We start from the raw sequence: 20,317 nt of genomic DNA, 5'->3' as shown, positions 1-20,317 counted from the left end.
AATCCAATCGATCACAAAGCTCATAATGTACGGCCTTCGATTCGGCCCTGGGCTTAATTCCGTTCATTTGTACCACCTAGGTGAAATTCGCTTACATCTTTTTACCGTCAATCTTATATATTTTTCATAAAATTTTTCTATCTATTTTTCACTGTTTAAAATCCGTGCAACCAATTATATCTCTCAGATACCCTAGCTTTCCTCTCTCCGAAACCTTCTCTCTCCGCCGTCGCCCGCCACCGCCGGCCGCCCGCGAGGCCGCGACTGCCCCTGTGCGCTACGCGGCCCCGCCCCGTTGCATGCATGCGCGCTGCTGCTGCTGCATGCCTGCATGCGCGCTGCGCTGCCGCTTGCCTGCTTGCGCCGCTGCTGCCTGTGCCGCTGGCGCAGGCGCTGCCGCTGCCTGGGCTGCTTGCGCCGCCGCGCGCCCACGCTGCGGGAGGCGCGCCGGAGAAGAAGCTCGCTCGGTCGTCATTCAACAATTCGAATTCACCTTTCAATATTTCATACCTCCAATTTCAACATTTCATCAGTACAATTTTCAACATTATGATATCAAAAGTTGAACAAGTTTAATAAAAATATTGAATTAATTATATCAAAATATTAAACATATTTGCAGAAGTTTATACATAATAATTGAGCCAAATGAGCTTTAAAAATGGATGGTTTATTCATCTTCAACAAGACACATTGGAACCCCCTCTTTTTACCGGCAGTAGAAGTTGTAGGGTGACAGTGTTGCTATCCCAGGGAAATTGGTCACTCTATTTTCTTTTTTGAAGTGCTTCACAGGTCACGAAAACTTGGTTGAAGCTGAATTTTTTTTGTTCCTCCAGCAATCCTTCCCTGGCACATATACGTGGTAAAAGGTCTTAAAATTAATCAAAATAATATTTTGAAAGAGTCGGACTTTAATTTTATAAATTTTGAGCTAAAAATGTACTTTTTCCATATAGGAAATTGAACACGTTTAAGACAGCGACACGGTCTCCAAAGCATAACTTTGGTTGCTTGTTTTTATTAAAATATTTGTTGAAAAGTGATATATGTATATTTTTAGAAAAGTATTTTTTAAGAGAAATCTATTCATGTGGCTTTTACTTTTTCAAACTCAATAACTTAAAAATTATTTATGATTTATATTCCCAATGTTTGACCCAAATTTTGTCCAAAACAATATTCTTTTCCTATATAGAGGAAATATAAAGTTAAGTTGGATTGTGAAGGAACTACTAGGACCAGATCCATTACCACTCGCAGAGTCACTTCTCTAATATTGATAAACGATGGTAGAACACTCTTTGCAAATAAAATAACTATACGCTAAGTGCCGTTTAATAGACAATCTCATACATTGAGACGACTATACCCTTTGTAACGGATTATCTTTTTTATTTTACAATAATATTATATCCTTCAATTTGTTGAATGAAAAAAATATATTGTGAGTCGCACGAATAGCAACAACTCCGAGAACTCGTGCCCTCCTTGCCATCTTTTAAATAAAAATGGTTCTTCATCCTATCACCTTTCAGTACCTGCCCTGCCTTATGTCGAGGTACTTTTGCCTTTCGAGTCTCCAGTCAACTACTCCATAATGATAGTTATATTCAAAAACATAAATATTAATAAATAATAGATATATTTTTTTTGAAATTAATAATAGATATATTTGCTATTGGCACTAGTTACAAAGAGTTTTTACAGGAAATTTTTAGTTAAAATATTAGAGGACTAACAAAAAAAATCTGTTGCATCTATAAAATCTATATAGTTGGTCCTCACTACAAACCATTAACTTCTATTTCTCTCAACTCACATTGTGCCACATCATCAAAAAAAATTGTGTCCATTCGATCTTAAGCCCCAGTTTAATTATGACCGTTGATTTATCATTCTAGCTTATGACTTTTCACCTTCTGTTCTCCACTCAAAATAAACTAGGCAGGTTGGCGCGCTTTGCGCGCCTGTAGCAAAAGATTTGATGTAAAATAATAATAAAAATCTATTATCGTATATTACAGTTAAAGCAATATCGTGTTGATATATTTTGGCAACGTGTTGATGTATTGAATGAAGTGTGATAGGTATAGTTGATAGATTGTCATATAATTATATTTTGCGAGTTTATGAAGTGGAATTAAAATCCAATAAGTAGTAGGGGTTAGCACGTGTAGACGTAGTGTATGAAATATGGTTATTGTTTTCATGTAAATAAATAATTAAATATATTTTGTGGGTGGATTCCAATTGAATATTATGTGGGTAACACCTAAATAACACACAGGGCCCATGTGGGCCCTGTATAAATAGTACATAGAAGAATTTATTTTGTGTATGTTAGTAGATATAATTGAAGGATTAGCTTACACTAATTATTAATTTTGGTAGAAAAAATGATAGGGTTAGAAATGAATGTATGATTCAATTATATTTTGCGAGTTCACAAAGTGAAAATAAAATCCAATATATAATAGAGGTAAATGTAGTATATAATTTTTTTTCATAAAAAACTAAACATTTAAACACATGGGGCCACTTTTTAATTTTTTTATTTTTAATTTCGAATTATATTTTTTTTATGAACAGTACCCGGTGGGGCCCACATGAATAGTACCCCGGGCCCACGTGGGGCCGCGACGCATGAGCGCGCGCCAATTCCTGGCGCGTTAGTATAGTACTCAATGTTCACTCTGTTTTAATTCTTATGTCTTTTTATCTCTCTCCCCTACAGCAAGTGCTTCACTCAAAAAAATAATCACAAAACCCATGTACTTTTTCCACCAGCTCGCGGCAATCAATATAATGAAGCTCGAAAGTTGCACGTAGATTATTCACAATCACACATGTATTGTCATGCATGCATGTAGGAAGCAAAGCAAATAAAACAAAATCTTAATTAACTTACACATGAACATCACGTCACACTATTCTTATACCAATTTTATTTGTGTGCATAGTACACACATCTTCTGTGCTTCACTCAAAATAAATAATCACTTTGATTTAATTCTCATTTCCTTCTTATCTCCTTATAACAAATGCTCCACTCAAAATAAATTGATTCTCGTATCTTTCTTTCTCCTTACCCTACATCAAGTGCTCCGCTCAAAATAAATTATCATAAAGGCAACAAAATAGATCGTCGGAGTCGAGAACCATCCAACTTTCCCACTCTCTAATCAAGGTGATTTTACATTATAAATTTCCAAATTTAACCAAAATTATACGAGCTTTTCTTCATTAGAAAAAAATCTATTCTTTTTTTAGCAAACTCAATCTAAGTGCTTAGAGCATCTCCAAGAGTTTGTCATATTTTACTTGGCATATCTTGTGTTTTGCCAATTTCTAAAAAGATATGCCAAGTAAAAAAAACCTTATCTCCAACAGTTTGGTATAATTCACTTACCAAATCCAGATCTAACTTACATCAGGAACCCTGAGAGAGAAACAAAATTATATTTATGCCCTTCCACCTCTTGAAAACTTAAATCAGAAACTCTTCTCTGTTATTTTTTTTCACCCTCCCACCTGACTAGAAACCACGATGCCAACCGCGCGCCGCGCGCGTATATTTACGCGCTGGAGGCTGGTTTTTTCCAAGTTGCTAAAAATTGCCAAGTCTTTTGACAAACTGTTGGATGAGTATTTTTAACGTTTTTGCCAAAAATAAAAGATGGCAACTCGATTTGCCAAACTGCTGGAGATGCTCTTATTTGTCTTACTGCATACTCTCCATAGCGTTTTAGTTAAAGAATTATTGCAACTTTTATCATAGTTTATCGAAAAGCTCTCCTATATTCCACAGTTAGATTGATAAGCATACTTGTGGTGACTTTGGTCATTATGTCATATAAAAATATATCAATCAAAATTGAATGAAGGGAATATAAACTTGCGACTTACTGGTTGTAGTTCAAAATTTGTGCTCTTGCGTTTGTTCAAACTCGTTCCTTTCTTCCTCAAATACCGATACCACCCAACAGGCCACAAAGTGCGTTTACCTATCGACCCCTCTACGCACACCGGTGCGTCACGCACTCGCGCTCCTCTGCCCGAAATCGCGAGCTGCTCGTCAGAGGGGCTGAACAGGTCAACTGTAAGCTGGTGCGGGAACGAGTCGCCGCCGCGACCTGGATGCCGGAGGATGTCGTCAGGATCGGATATTGCTTGGTTTGGCTTCGTCCCATGACGAATGTTCCGACCGAGTGCATCGCCGGCGTTCGCTGCGTGCGCCTCTGACCCTGACCCGGCGGCCCGGCCGGTCGATTTCCGCGCCACGACCAGTGCACCACACACACACACAAAAAAAACATGTCATTTCATTCCGAGCTGTACTCCACTCGATCACTCGATTGGCGGTGCTTCCGTGGCGGATCGATGCCAAAGCACTCTCGCGCGCCTGCTTTATTTTCCCTCTCTTTTGCCAGATGCTGATTTAATAAACACAAAAGCAAAAAAGAGAAGAAAAAAAAGCAAACCGTGAGATGCACGGTGTCTGCCTGTTCGTGTACCAGAAGCCACTGTTGGGTGTTGAGCGTAGAGCTGGGACTTGGGCCGTGCCGTGGCCCGGCTCTCTTGTGCCTCATGCCGTGTTGGGTCTAGATTTTTAGGCATGGTCGGTATATCATGCCGTGCCGTGCTGGCACGAGAAGTCTATTATCAAGCTCAAGCACAGCTCACGGCACGTCTTCGTGTCGTGCCGGCCCAAACACGACCCTCCAGATAGTTGCAATTGAATTTATATGCATCGATGCAGGAATGTTACTATTGCAATTAGGAAGCACATAAATTATTAATGGTAGAAAAATTACGTGATTTTCTTGAATGAATAATATTTTCTTCTATGGTTGCTGTTAATTAGAAATGAAGATTAACTGTCATAGTCAGGCCCGGCCCTAAGGGGGGTCGAGCAGTGCACCCGCCCCGGGCCCCGGAATCCAAGGGGCCCCTCTCCAAGTACATGTATACTAGATAGAGTACACATCATGAGCAATACATGGCTACGTTTGCACGTATCCTAGACTGTTCTGTCCAGATAGTAGAACATTGTCGGAGAGATAGTAGGCGGAGATATTGCACACATGGCGCAGCTACTCGATCCTCTACCTCAGCCCCCGCTCCCCTCCCGCAGGCCCGGCCCTGAGGGGGGTCGAGCAGTGCACCCGCCCCGGGCCCCGGAATCCAAGGGGCCCCTCTCCCAGTACATGTATACTAGGTAGAGTACACATCATGAGCAATACATGGCTACGTTTGCACGTATCCTAGACTGTTCTGTCCAGATAGTAGAACATTGTCGGAGAGATAGTAGGCGGAGATATTGCACACATGGCGCAGCTACTCGATCCTCTACCTCAGCCCCCGCTCCCCTCCCGTCATTCCCATTTGCCACCAGGATAGTGGACGCCGTAGATCACAACTACGCGAGGCAACACGGCCGCCTGAGAGCGAGACACGACTTCTGGCCAAAACGAGGATGAGGGACGCCGCGATGTGGCCATGTCCGAGCCAATGTCTGTAGTCCTGCAGCCGGTTACCCAATGCATGCAAGCATCTTCACCGGGAGCCAGCTACCAAGATCAAGCCATCGACGATCAGGTACGATCGAATAGGTAGGTATAGCCTACAAGCATGTAACAATTAGCATGATCAGTGATATCACTGATGAACACAGATCATTATATTACATGTTAGCTGCAGCTGGCCACTGATAATCTCAATTCATTATACATTGGTCAGGAATAGAATCTATACATTGTGGTGCTAGTTTCCTATTACTAATTTCTTTTACAGATTCACCACTATTTTGTCTAGAAAATATGCATCAACACTTAGTATTAAAAAGTGTTTGATATGAATATTTGTATTAAGGGCCTCAAATTAAATTTGGCCCTGGGCCACTAAAATCTCAGGACCGGGCCTTTGTATTAAGGGCCTCAAATTAAGTTTGGCCCTGGGCCACTAAAATCTCAGGACCGGGCCTGCCCTCCCGTCATTCCCATTTGCCACCAGGATAGTGGACGCCGTAGATCACAACTACGCGAGGCAACACGGCCGCCTGAGAGCGAGACACGACTTCTGGCCAAAACGAGGATGAGGGACGCCGCGATGTGGCCATGTCCGAGCCAATGTCTGTAGTCCTGCAGCCGGTTACTCAATGCATGCAAGCATCTTCACCGGGAGCCCAGCTACCAAGATCAAGCCATCGACGATCAGGTACGATCGAATAGGTAGGTATAGCCTACAAGCATGTAACAATTAGCATGATCAGTGATATCACTGATGAACACAGATCATTATATTACATGTTAGTTGCAGCTGGCCACTGATAATCTCAATTCATTATACATTGGTCAGGAATAGAATCTATACATTGTGGTGCTAGTTTCCTATTACTAATTTCTTTTACAGATTCACCACTATTTTGTCTAGAAAATATGCATCAACACTTAGTATTAAAAAGTGTTTGATATGAATATTTGTATTAAGGGCCTCAAATTAAATTTGGCCCTGGGCCACTAAAATCTCAGGACCGGGCCTTTGTATTAAGGGCCTCAAATTAAGTTTGGCCCTGGGCCACTAAAATCTCAGGACCGAGCCTGGTCATAGTAGAACAACAGGCTACTTACTGGCCGATGGGCCGTTTCCGTACCGTGTCGGCTCAAGCACGGCCCAAAATGCGGACCGTGCCATACAACCCATCGTGCTAAAGTCCTAGACACGGCATAGCTTTTGTGTTCGTGTCGTGCCGGTACAGCCTAAAATATTTCAGGCTGTGCCGTACTTTGAGCCGTGCCAAACAATCATGCGCAGCCTGCCCAAAAGTGACATTACCCTAGTCCCAGACTCCCAGCTCTAGTTGAGCGTCTTCCTCAGGAACAACCGAACAAGAAGATGCACGCGGCACTGAGTGCCCCGGCCCCATCGGGTGGGTGAACCGTGAACAGGAAAAAAGATGTCGTTGGCACGTGTTAGGTCACGTGTTAGGTCAGTATCGGTGGCACGTCCACGTCAGATACAGCGCCACCGATTTGTTCAGGAGTCACGACCGTGTAGGGTCGTACACGAGAAGTTCTTTGCGCTTTCACCGTGTCCAATCCAATCGCGCCTCGCCTGTGCTCCATCCTTTTCCTATTGTACACACCGTACGCAAATGCTCGCGATGTTTCACCGAACATTCGTACCGGCTCGGCGCCTTTAGCGTTTCTTCCCGGGTTGTCTAGTTTTGCTCGCATATGTGCTGCCAGTCTGCCACAAAAATGGACCCTACCTGTATCACGGTCTATATAGATCATTCGCACGAAAAAATAGTACTAAATGGAATTTTTAGAGTTTTAGGGCCAAGCGCCCATGCCCCGTCTTAATAAAACATCAGAACGTTAAGCATACAGAGTTTAATGTGCCTAGCACCAGCTGGTAACCAAACAAAAACCAGAGTTATACAGAACCACTAAAGTACTAGCAGAGCTAATAGAACAAAGCTAAAGCTAAAGCAGAGATACAACACCTTAAACTCTGGCTTATAAGAAAATAATAGTAAATGGAATTGGAGGATTTCGTATAAAAAGGAAATTGGAGGAGACTTGGGCCCTTGACTTATGGTGGTGATTTATTTTAACTTACTTTCCGTAAGTCAGCTTCTGTTTGGTTGTATAGTATCTAAAGTGCTTTAATGTTGTAAAATAAAGACTATTGTTCCCCCAAATTGAGTACATATACTAAAGCTCCAAGATTTGGAGCGCTGCCGTGAGTCGCGGGCCCACGTGGGCCCGGCGGCACTGTTCATGCGCTGGGGGTCCTGTTCATGTGGGCCCCGGGGCACTGTTCATGTTAAATAATAATATTGAAGTACTGTTCATGTGGGCCCGGGCACTGTTCATAATAAAAATAATAAAAATATAATTCATAATAAAAAATAATAAAATTGTAAAAAAATAAAAACATGTGGCCCCCACGTGTTTAAATGTTTAGTTATTCTTTATACACAAAAATAAAAAAAAATGTATACTACATTCACCTCTATTACTTATTGGATTTTGTTTTCACTTTGTGAACTCGTAAAATATAATTGAATCATTCATTCATTTCTAATCTTATGATTTTTTCTACCAAAACATTCACATCTATTACTTATTGGATTTTGTTTTCACTTTGTAAACTCACAAAATATAATTGAATCATCCATTCATTCCTAATCTTATGATTTTTTCTACCAAAATTAATAATTAGTGCAAGCTAATCCATCAACTATATCGGTTAACATACAAAAAAAGAATTCCTACATATACTATTTATACAGAACCAACGTGGGTCCTGTGTGGTATTCAGGTGGTACCCACATAATATTCAATTGGAATTCATTCATAAAATATATTTAATTATTTATTTACACGAACATAATAAACATCAATTACATCTACATGTGCTAGCCCCTACTACTTAATGGATTTTAATTCGCAAAATATAATTGTATGACAATTCATGAACTATACCTACTACAAATTACTAAATTTTTCTTTTACCCTACCAAAATCAATAATAAATATAAATCAATTCACCTAACGTACCTACTAACATAAAACAAAAAAACCTAAAAATATATATATCTATACATTTAGTGTGCTCTCAGACTTTAAACTACTATACCTATGTACTTTAACTTTTAGACTGCATTCAATACATCAACATATTGTTAAAATACATCAACACGATATTGTTTTAACTATAGCACATAATAATATATTTTTTATTATAATTTTAGATCAAACTTTTTGCTACAGGCGCGCATAGCGCGCCAACCTATCTAGTTAATGCTAACCCGGTACCCCTGGCGCAGGGGTGCCCAAATAAGTTTCTTTAACCTACCTTGAGTCACTTATGGATTTAAGTCCCTTCAATTCAATCCAGTTTGGCTCTGTTTAGTTCGCGAAAATGTTTGGATTTTGACACTGTAGTATTTTTGTTGTTATTTGATAAATAATATCCAATTATGAATTAATTAGGTTTAAAAGATTCATCTCATGCTAATCAGGTAGACTGTGTAATTAGTTATTTTTTCAACTGCATTTAATGCTCCATGCATGTGTCCGAACATTTGATGTGATGGGTACTGTAGATTTTTTTTTTGAGAACTAAACATGACAGTACGAACTTAAAGTGTGGTGATTAATATAAGTCAGGCTAACCAAATAGGGCCTAGAGGTGTTTGGATGAGAACGTTAATGTCCTAGAGCCCTAAAGTTTAGCAGTAGCTAGTAGGCGAATAATGGAGTGGACTAAATTTTGGTAGAGATATAAGTGCTAAAACTTAAGTACTCCCTTCATTTCAAAATATAGATCATTTTGACTTTTTAGATTCATAGTATTTGCTATGTGTTGGAGATTGGACTTCGGATAGACTCCTGGAGGTCGATCCCACTCTCGAAAATGCTCCCTAACTCGTTTGCAGGGCTCCAACGAAGGAAGGTGAGCACACCCGAAGGGCGACGGTCGCTCGCGAGATCGCCACAAGCCATGGAACCCACCTTCGGGGGACCGAAGGATGCAGTTGCTCGTCCGGGAGCACAAGCCAGGAGAACAAGACCTTCAAAAGGACCAGGGAGGTCACCTTCGGATACGAAAGTCACGATTGATCACTCAGAAGTGACCGGGGGCCTGCGAAGGACCTCGGCGCCCGAAGGATATCAAGCATCAGGATGAGACCAGACAAAGGACACAAAGACCTTCGTTGGGAATAGGCGTGCGTGTAAAACGTGAAAACGTGAGAAGGTCGGATTTGTACACCTCTCACCTTGTAATTTTACCCCGACACCGGCTATAAGTGAGCTGTACATGAGTTGGAGAGGGGCAGTTTGGGGATAAGTGGCCGAGGGCTGGAGGTATAAATAGCCCCCCTCTCCACTGTGTAAAAGGGTTGAATTTTTTGGTTATTACTGGAGAATTAAGTGCCTACTTTTATTGCCATTTTCATACTATTCGTGCTCCCTGTTTGGGCATCTAAGAAGCTAAGATCCCAACAGCGGCGCCCACCGTTCCAGCTCGAAAAACAACCTTCGATGGCCCCAACAAAGAGGAAAGCCCCCGCCGGCAAGACTAGCAACTCCACGCAGTCTGGCCCTATCCTCGACGGCTCTCCACCGCAACACGAAGAAGCCAACCCACGAATTGAAGACATCACCACCGAAGCTGTTCTTCATGGAGATCCGATTGAAGACAGCGAAGACACCGAAGCTCATCAAACCCAATCCGTGGAGCTCATAGAAGCAACACTCAAGCTCAAGGCCCTTGAAATGAAGAAACGAAACATCAAAGCTCAGCTCGCCACCAAAAAGAGCTCACTGGACCAGGCAAACAAGCTAGCCGAGGTCAGGCGCAAACTAGCAGAAATGGAGGCAGAAGTTGAGAATCTGTAGAGGACATACCAAGAAATGCCCGAAGATTCTGCCCAACAAGAAAACCGCGTCATCTACCAGACAACCTTCGCTCACAATGAAGACCGAAGGCCACCACCGGTCAACCTCCCATTTGACCCGACCTCGCCACTCTCAGTCGCTCTGCAGCGAACTTCATGGCCGCTCGGCTACAAGCCCACACAGCTCCCCAAGTATAATGCCACAACTGATCCAACCCAGTTCCTCATGGCCTACGAAGCAACCATTGCTTCGGACGGAGGTGACGACTCAACCATGGCCAAGTCCTTCGTCATGGCTTGCGAAGAATCTGTGGCCAACTGGTACTCATACCTTCCCCAACAATCAATCAATAACTGGTACCAGCTGAAAGGCAGGCTCCTCCAGGACTTCCAGGATTTCAGAAGGCTAAACACCAATACTTTGAAAGACTTCAAGTGCCCACAGCACGACCGCGAGCCTCTCTTCGACTATTTCCGTAGGTTCGTTCAGAAGAAGACTCAAATCCCAAACTTCCCAGAGAAAGATGCGATTGCGAAATGTATCGAAGGTCTCCTGCCCGGCCAGCTTGCTTCTCATCTCACAAGAGAGCCCCCTAAGACCCTAGAGGAGCTCTATACAGAAGCAGAGAAGTACGCGAAGTTAGATGCCGACCACCGCAGAAGGGTAGAGCAAAGAAGAATTATGTGTTAGGCAGAAAAATACAATCAGCAAACATGGCAGCAAGAGAAACAGCCAGCTCAACAACTCATTTTACCGGTGGAACCCTCACAAGATGATGAGGAACAGTTAACCTTTGATCCCTTCATGATACCACCAGAGTCAGAACCTCAACACACAAATGACAAGCAACCTTCGTCCAGAGCACGGGGCAGAGGTCGCGGCAGAGGAAGAGGCCGAGGCCGCGGACCTTCGCGGGAGCCCAAAAAACTCTTCTGTCACTTCCACGGGTCTGACTCTGATCATAGAACAAACCAGTGCCTGAAGAAAAAGAAGACCCTTGAGAGAATGGAGTCCGAGAAAAAAACCAAGTTAGTTGGGCATACTACATGGCCTCAGACTCTAACTCAACCTCAACAAATACAGTACACACAACCTTCGTTCGTTCCACCCCCACCCCATTTACCTAAGCATACCGCCCATCCACGTTCAACTACAATTACAACCACAACTGGCAGCCACAACCAAACCCTCAAACACAACCCAGTCAACCCACAACCCAAACTCAGCCAACACAAGAGCAGCTACCACCACCCCCAATCCACCCTCCAAAACAAGAAAACCAAACCACAAATAGCCAACCCGCGGCACTACCAACCTTCGGGATGATCATGCCCATCTCCGGAGGTTCCACCCTGAACTTCGAAAACAAGAGACAACACAGAGACTACTTCAAGCAAGTCCATTGTATCGTCTCCGAAGGTCCAACCAAGAGAACCAAGTGGTCACACTCTCCGACCACCTTCTCCGAAGAAGATGTCAACCTCATCAGCTACCCACACAAAGATGCTCTTTTCATCGAGGCAAATATTCAGGGCTGGAGGATTGGCAGAATACTTTATTGACACTGGTAGTTCTGCAGATATCATCTTTTCTGACACATTCGACAAGATGGGCATAGACCGAAGCCTGCTTCAGCCTTTGGATATCCCTTTAATGAGATTCGGAGGAAAGAGAGTGAACACAATCGGCAAACTGTCACTCCCTGTGTCCTTCGAAGACACAGCCAACGCAAGAACAGAGCACATCACCTTCGATGTGGTAGAGATGCCCTACCCATACCGCGCAATCCTAGGAAGGGGGACAATCAACAAATTCGAAACTATCGTTCATCAATTGGACTTGTGCATGAAGATTCCAGCTCCCGCGGGGGTCACCACCGTCCGCGGGGACCAGCAGCTTGCGCGGGACATAGAGTGGGGATACACCCCAGGCCAAAAAATGTCCACAACCTTCGGACTGAATCCAAGTCCGTTACCTTCAAAGAGCATCACAGAGACAACGAGAAAGCAACTTTCGAATAAGACTGCGAAGTCAAGAAGGTCCCCCTTGACATGCACCTACCCAACAAAATGGTAACCATCAATGCAACCATCGAGCTCGAGGAAGAAAAAGAGCTTCTCGAGTTCCTCTGCAAGAATCAAGATGTTTTTGCATGGTCTGCCAGTGACCTACGGGGTGTCAGCAGAGATATCATTGAGCATCGCTTGGATATCAACCCAAACATCAAGCCGAAGAAGCAGGAGCTTTGCAAAATGGCAGATGAAAAAGTCGCAGCAGTCAAGGCCGAAGTCCAGAGACTGCTAGATGCAAATGTTATTCGAGAAGTCAAGTACCCAATTTGGCTGGCAAACACCGTGCCGGTCAAAAAGAAGAATGGAAAGTGGCGCATGTGCATCGATTTCACTGACCTCAATAAAGCCTGCCCGAAGGATGACTTCCCACTGCCAAGAATCAACAGAGTCGTTGATGATGCGGCAAACAGTCAACTAATGTCTCTGCTGGATTGTTTCTCCAGATACCATCAGATTTGGATGAGGAAAGAAGATGAAGAAAAAACAAGCTTCATAACCCCCTTCGGCACCGACTGCTTCGTGAGGATGCCCGAAGGATTGAAAAATGCAGGACATTCTTTTTCAAGAATGTCTTCGGTGGTCCTAGAGCACCAACTTAGAAGAAATGTCCTGGTTTATGTTGATGATATTGTAGTAACTAGTTCAATAAGAGGTAACCATGTGGCAGACCTGGCCGAAACCTTCGCAAGCCTAAGAAAAGCAGGGTTGTCCTTGAACCCCAAAAAGTGCATCTTTGGAGTTCACAAAGGAAAGATGCTAGGATGCCTCGTATCCACCAAAGACATCGAAGCAAATTCTGACAAAGTAAAAGCTCTCTGGAACATGGAGGAGCCCAAGTCCATCAGGAACGTACAGAAGCTCACAGAGCGGATAGCAGCCCTAAACAAATTTATCCCTCGCTCTGCTGACCGAAGCCTGCCATTCTTCAAGGTCCTTCGCAACACAAACAAATTCGAGTGGGGTCTCGAGCAAAGCGAAGCCCTTCAGGCACTCAAAAATCATCTCCAGAACATGGTCAAAATGACCTCACCTGGCCCGAAGGATGTGTTGCTCCTGTACATCGCAGCATCCTACTCTGCTGTCAGTGCAACGCTCGTGCTCGAGAGTGAAATTCAAAGAAAGAAGAAGCAGCTACCTGTCTACTTCGTATCCGAAGCTCTTGCAGGCTCGAAGCTCCTGTACTCAGAGCTAGAGAAAATTGCATATGCATTAGTCATGTCTGCTCGGAAGTTTCGACACTATTTTGAAGCTCATAAGATAATCGTAGTCACAGATCAACCTCTGCATGACTTGTTCAGTAACAGAGAGGCCTCAGTCAGAATTGCCAAATGGCCTCAGTCTGAGTTCTACATAGACTTCGAGAGAAGAACAACCATCAAGTCACAAGAATTGGCAGACTTCATTGCTGATTGGACATCCCCAACCTTCAAGGAGGAACCTTCGACTGAAACCTGGATCGTGCACTGCGACGGGGCCTGGTGCAACGACAGAGCGGGTATTGCTACAATCATAGAGTCTCCTTCGGGAGCAAAAACAAAATATGTAGCACGTCTAAGCTTCGGCAACCTCGAATCATCAACCAACAACACCACCGAGTATGAAGCCTTACTCCTGGACCTTCGCAAAATGAAAGCCCTTGGCCATCAAAACTTCATAGCCAGAACAGATTTGAAGGTTGTCAGAGACCACATTGAAAAAGACTCAGAAGCAAGAAAACCAGAGCTCATCAAGTACCTCGATGCCGTCAGAGTGATGGAGAAATATTTCAAGGGCTTCGATATCGTTCATATCCCAAGGCACATGAACGACGAAGCTGACAAGCTGGCAAATGCAGCATCAAGAAAGGAGCAATTACATTCGGATGTATTCTTCGAAGAAATCACAGAACCTTTGGTCAAGCCGAAGAAAGAAAAGCAGGTTTCAGTCATATCAGCTGAAGACTAGAGAACACCCATAATGGAATACCTTCGGGGAAACAATGAACCAGCAAATGAGAAAGAAGAGAAAAAAATGATCCAAAGAGCAAGGAGCTACATAATCTCCGAGGGTGAGGTGTTCAAGTCAGGCGTCACCAGCCCATGGCTGAAGTGCATCTCCATAGCCGAAGGCATTGAGCTCCTCAAGGAAATACACTCCGGGTTCTGTGGATCCCACATTGGCTTCAGACAACTCGTCTCCAAAGCCTTCAGGCAAGGATTTTTCTAGCCCACGTCGCTAAAGGACGCCCAGCACATAGTCAAGACATGCCAAGCATGCCAAATAATGGGCTCGAAGTCCTCAAAACCTTCGGAGCCAACCCAGCTAATACCTCCTACCTGGCCCCTGCAAAGATGGGGAATTGACCTCGTTGGACCCCTACCCACCGCTCAAGGCAATTACAAGTACGCAACAGTTGCTATCGACTACTTCACAAAGTGGATCAAAGCCAAGCCCCTAATCAACATCACATCAGAAACAATTAGAAAATTCTTCTGGCAGGACATCATCTGCAGGTTTGGGGTCCCACGAGAAATCACCGTTGATAATGGCAAACAGTTTGACTCACAACTCTTCAGAGAGTTCTGTTATAGTGTGGGCACGAAAGCAATCTTTGCTTCGGTTTACCACCCGCAATCTAATGGGGCCGTCGAAAGAGCCAACGACATCATCTTCGGCAGCATCAAAAATGCATGTTTGATAAGAAAAAAGGCAAATGGGCGGATGAACTACTGAAGGTCATCTGGACCCACAACACTTCCGAGTCAGGAACAACGAAGTTCACCCCATTCAGGCTACTCTATGGTGCCGAAGCAATGACACCAGAGGAACTTAAAAACCGAAGCCTAAATGTGACTCACCAAGTCGAGGCCATACCATCGAGCGACAAGGATCTTATGGAACTAGATATCCTTCAAGCTTCGGAGAACCTTGTGAAGTATCAACAAGAAATCACGAAGTGGAGAGACAAAAAGGTCGTAAAAAAGAACATCACAGTCGGGGACTGGTTCCTAAGAAGAAAGTCAAACGCCGAAACCTCCGGCAAGCTCTACTCAAAATGGGAAGGGCCATTCCTAGTGACCAAAAGCAACAGGCTAGGATCTTACCACCTGACTGACGCCGAAGGCAACGAGCTGCAGCATCCATGGAATGCTGACAGCCTCAAGAAGTACTACATATGAGCATGTAAAAAGGCCGCATCGCAAAACTATAAGCGATTGCAGACCTTCGTAGCTGTTTTCATTTCTTTTTACATTGTAAAGGGCCGTACTCTTTTCCTCACAGGGGAAACTTCACACCGGAGGTGAGGTTTTTGACGAGGCGGCCCCATTGTAAACTAATTCAATACAATGAATTTCCCCCAAGTAGAGTTTCACATTCGCCTAAGCAGCCTAAATGGCAAGCTTCGGCCAGCATCTGTATGCTGCTTAAAACTGTAAGTTAGTAAAGTATGCAGAATCCTCAAACTCTGCATACTTATCTAAATAAATGCCAAGGGGCTTCGACCTTCAAAGGGGATCGAACAAAAAAACCTTCGGCAAAAAAGGCACAATAAGTGCTAAAATAAACGCCAAAGGGATTCGACCTTCAAAGGGAATCGAACCAAAAAACCCTCGGCAAAAAAGGCACAATAAGCGCTAAAATAAACGCAAAGGGGCTTCGACCTTTCAAAAGGTCAGGACCAAAAAATCTTCGGCACCAAAGGCACAATAAGTGCTAGACAAAAGCCAAGGGGTTTCGACCCTTCAAAAGGATCGAACCAAAAAACCTTCGGCAAAAAAGGCAAAATAAGTGCTAAAATAAACGCCAAGGGGCTTCGACCTTTCAAAAGGTCCGAACCAAAAAACCTTCGGCACCAAAAGCACAATAAGTGCTAGACAAACGCCAAGGGGCTTCGACCTTTTAAAAGGTCCAAACTAAAAACCTTCGGCGAAAATAAAGGCACAACAAGTGCTAGACAAACGCCAAAAACCTTCGGCCTTTCAAAATATACAAAGCAGAAACCTTCAGCCCTAAACGGAGAAACTCCTACCCCCGAAGGTACAAATCAAAACACCCGCGGAAAAATCGAAAGATGCATGCCAGAAAGGGGGGAGACATTTTTCTCCTTGGACTCAGCATCCATCGTTCGAGACATGCAAAGCCAAACACAAGACCCCTCGAGACAATAGTGCGCAAGAAAAGGGGGAGGCGTTTTTCACCGAAACATAAAACCTTGCGCACTTTGCCTCGTCAGTGAATAAATTACTTTTCAAAGGCCAAAAGAAAGAAGTGAACCTTTCTCTTCCGAACTGCCACCAACACCGGTAACCCTCAAGCAATGAGCCGTTAGGAAGGGGAGAGACATTTTTCTCCGAAAAACATAACCCTATCGCTCGTTACTTACGGTGGTAACAACTCACAACCCGAAGGATACAGCCAACACCCAACGTAAGGTGGAGACGTTTTCCTCAAGCCCGACAAATCTTCACGCGAAGGTACTTACCCTTGCCAAAAGCAACTAGAAAGCGGGAGGCTTTTCTAAAAGCATTCAAACACACAATACCCGAAGCACCCTAAAAGGCTTTGGACGAAGAGTTTCGACAAGCCATGTGCGAGAAATGGGGGGGAGACGTTTTTTCCCAACATTTCCCTCGCACACCGCTCATCGAGACCCAACTCTACTCACAAACCCGAAGGATACCGGAGATGTTTTTTCTTCGCGCACAACAAAGCATCTCGAAGGATGCACATAACAAAGCACCTCGAAGGATGCACACAACAAAACATCTTGAAGGATGAGAACAAAAGCACCTCGAAGGATGCACTTCGTAGAACATCGCGAAGGTCAAATTAAGTCACCAAAACAAACATGATTACAAAGATTTATGACTGGACCAGCATAAGTATTCTGCCACGCTGCATCCGGGACGAGCAAGGCTGAAAGCCTCCCAGCTCATCAATACCACAGCGCTGTTCACATCCTGCAGCATGGGAATATTTACAAACAAAATCTAAAGTCCCCAAAACAAATCCCTACAAGCTAATCTTTAGACCTGAGCCCCCGGTGATCCGCTGCATTGCGTCCCGAAGGAGACCTCCTAGCCCCGGGCGCCCGGTCTCCTTCCGAAGGTTCATCAGGAGCCATCTCCTGTGCAAACAAGAAAACTTTGTCAGAAGCAAGCAAAAAAGGAGAGAGGGAGGGCACACGGAAAAAACCCCACCTCGGTAGCTGCGGCTGCAAGAGTTCGAACGGCATCCTTGCCCGAAGGCTCCCAGAACCTCTTGAAAAATGTAACTTTCACATCCTGGATCCTGGCCACTTCCTCTGATAAACCTTCGTAGGGGACATACCGAAACCCCTCCCGCAGCTTGGCGAGGTCAATCGCACCAGCGCGAAGGAGGTTGCCAACAAGCCCCTCGAATGAGACGGAGGTCGCGTTGTCATTTGCTACACTCATCACCTCTCCGAGTCCTTCAAATTCAGACACCATCCAATCCAATAGCTGAAAGATTACTTGAGAACCCTCGGCCGGTTCAGGCAAGGGCAAAGGCTCCGCTCCAAGTGCAGCAAGAGCCCTCTTGTACTCCTGGTACACCCCTCCGGCCCGACTAGCGACCTCCGTAAAGACTTGCTCCAGCTCATCCATCTTGGAATGAACCGCCTCCAACTTCGTGATCTTCCCCTTAAGAGCGGCTTTTTCGTTCGCGTCCTCCTCCACCATTTTCCGAAGGCTTTCTAGCACCTTCTCGTTGTCCTTCGCCGCCGTCTCCAACTTAACGCACCTCCCTTTCAATTGCTTGTTCTCGTCCTTCAGAGCGAGAACCTCCGCTTCAACCCACCGCAGTTTGTCCGCTAGACTCAATCTCTCGGTGGCGATCTTGACCTGAAGGTCCGCATCCGCCTTGGCCTTCTACATCAAAATACGGCTGGCGTGGGCAAGCTTCTTGCTCAAGTCAGCAACGATGAAGGCAGCGTCGGAGGTGGACGTTTTTGCCACGGCTGCATTAAACTCTGAATCAAACACAAAATCACCTTCGGGGACACCAAAAAGCGACCAAAAGCCAAACGCAATCAGGCTCTGCCTTACCCTTTTCTAGGGGGAGAATCCCGGTCGTACCAGGCCCGTGCATCACAGCCAAAAGCTACTTCATCGACGCAGACAAAGCTGCGAAGGAAATAAAAAGAGGTATCCTTTAAGGTCACAAATAAACCAAGGGCTCACAAAAACAAGGAGACGAAGCTTACCGGTTTCGTCGAAGTTCAATCCCTCCAACATCTCCACCTCCTTATTCGAAGGTAGAGACGAGGACCCACCTGGGAAATCCCCGCCCCTGAGAGAGAGTAGCGTCTCACCAACCAAAACCTCCCCCTCCTCGGCACTCGCTGCAAGGGTAGGTGTGGCGACCGCCGTCATCGGCGCCGGATCCTTCGGAGCACCGGCCGCAGGCCCGGTGGGTCTCGGCTCAGGCGGCTTCGGAAGGTCCGAAGGCTTGGCGCTAGTCTTAACAAGACTCTGAATCCTTCGGCGTTTCGTTATACCTTCGGGGGAACAATAAAGGTTAATCAGTGCCTTCGCCACCTCAACCCGATGGCCGGAACCAAAAAGTTTGGTCCCGTACTCATCGCTAAGATCATAACGAGATCTAAAAGGCCTCCCTTCGGGAACTACGATCTCCCCCCACCGTCCCCATGAGCTCTTCCATAAATGAGGGCGTACCACTATCTCCCGAAGAAACCTCCTCGCCCCGCGCCTTCCACTTAGTGAGCTCGAAGGTTTCCTCCCCCTCCCGCGACCACGACCACCCCCTCCGCCACCTTCACCCGAAGTCCCCACCTCCTCTTTCTTAGCCTTGCCCTTGGACTTCTTCGACGCCACCTCGGAGAAAACATTGCCCGGAGGCGTCATCCTCGGAACCGCACCCGCAGGCACCGGCCGAAGGCCGTACTCCACACCATCCCCGTCAAGCATCTGTTCAAACGAAGGTTCCTCTTGCAAACCTCGACCAAGGAAAGATATTCCTTCATGTTCCAAGGCCCCAAGATGTCCGAGGCCTCCCGTTCCAACTCGGCAAATCACCTCATCGCTAGAACCTTCGGGCCTCCGAATCCCAAAAACTGGAGATGTCAATTCATACTTTATCCCAGCAAAACGCTTTCGCTCGAACCCTCGAGGAGCCCTACCAGCGGACAAAGTCCAAATCCCCGCGGCCAAAAACTCTTCCACCACATCTCTACCGCCGCAAACCTAACAAGCTGTCATGAAGGCTTCCACACACGGCTTAAAACCCGACGCACGCTTGTTGTACGCAGGTTGAAAAGTATGATCGAACGCCTCGATATCCGAAGCTAACAAAAACCTCTCTGTGGCAGTACCGCCCTAATTAATCCGGCTCAAGTGCGCTAACCATCATCTTAAGGATAATCCCGGCTAACACGCACTTCAAACGGAGTAATTCGGCAGTGCTGTCGGGTAAAGTCCCGAAGAATCCACCTGAGCGTCGATCGAACCCAAAGCTTACATGCAACCCACACGAAGGTGAGTCCAGAGAGTACAACATCTCACAGATATATTACATTACAGAGTCTTAACTTAATTATTACAAACTAAGTTCAAAATCTCCAAAAGGTACTTGAAGTTCAAATTGAAGTAGTTCAGAGTTCACTGCAGCGGAAATAAAACGAGTTCTAAACGACGATACAGGATGTCATGATGAAGCCCGTACATGACATCACTCGGCATTGTCATCGTTGGCCGGAGTCGTATCCCACTCCACCGACCAACCAGGAGGTAAAACACACGGCCAAGTCAAACTAGCTATCTGATCTTCAAATGTATCACCTGATACAAAATGGAGCCACAAGCAAGGCTG

This window comes from Panicum virgatum, chromosome 5K (assembly GCF_016808335.1).
Source record: "Panicum virgatum strain AP13 chromosome 5K, P.virgatum_v5, whole genome shotgun sequence".
Taxonomy (NCBI): domain Eukaryota; kingdom Viridiplantae; phylum Streptophyta; class Magnoliopsida; order Poales; family Poaceae; genus Panicum; species Panicum virgatum.
This window is presented reverse-complemented; position numbering follows the sequence as displayed.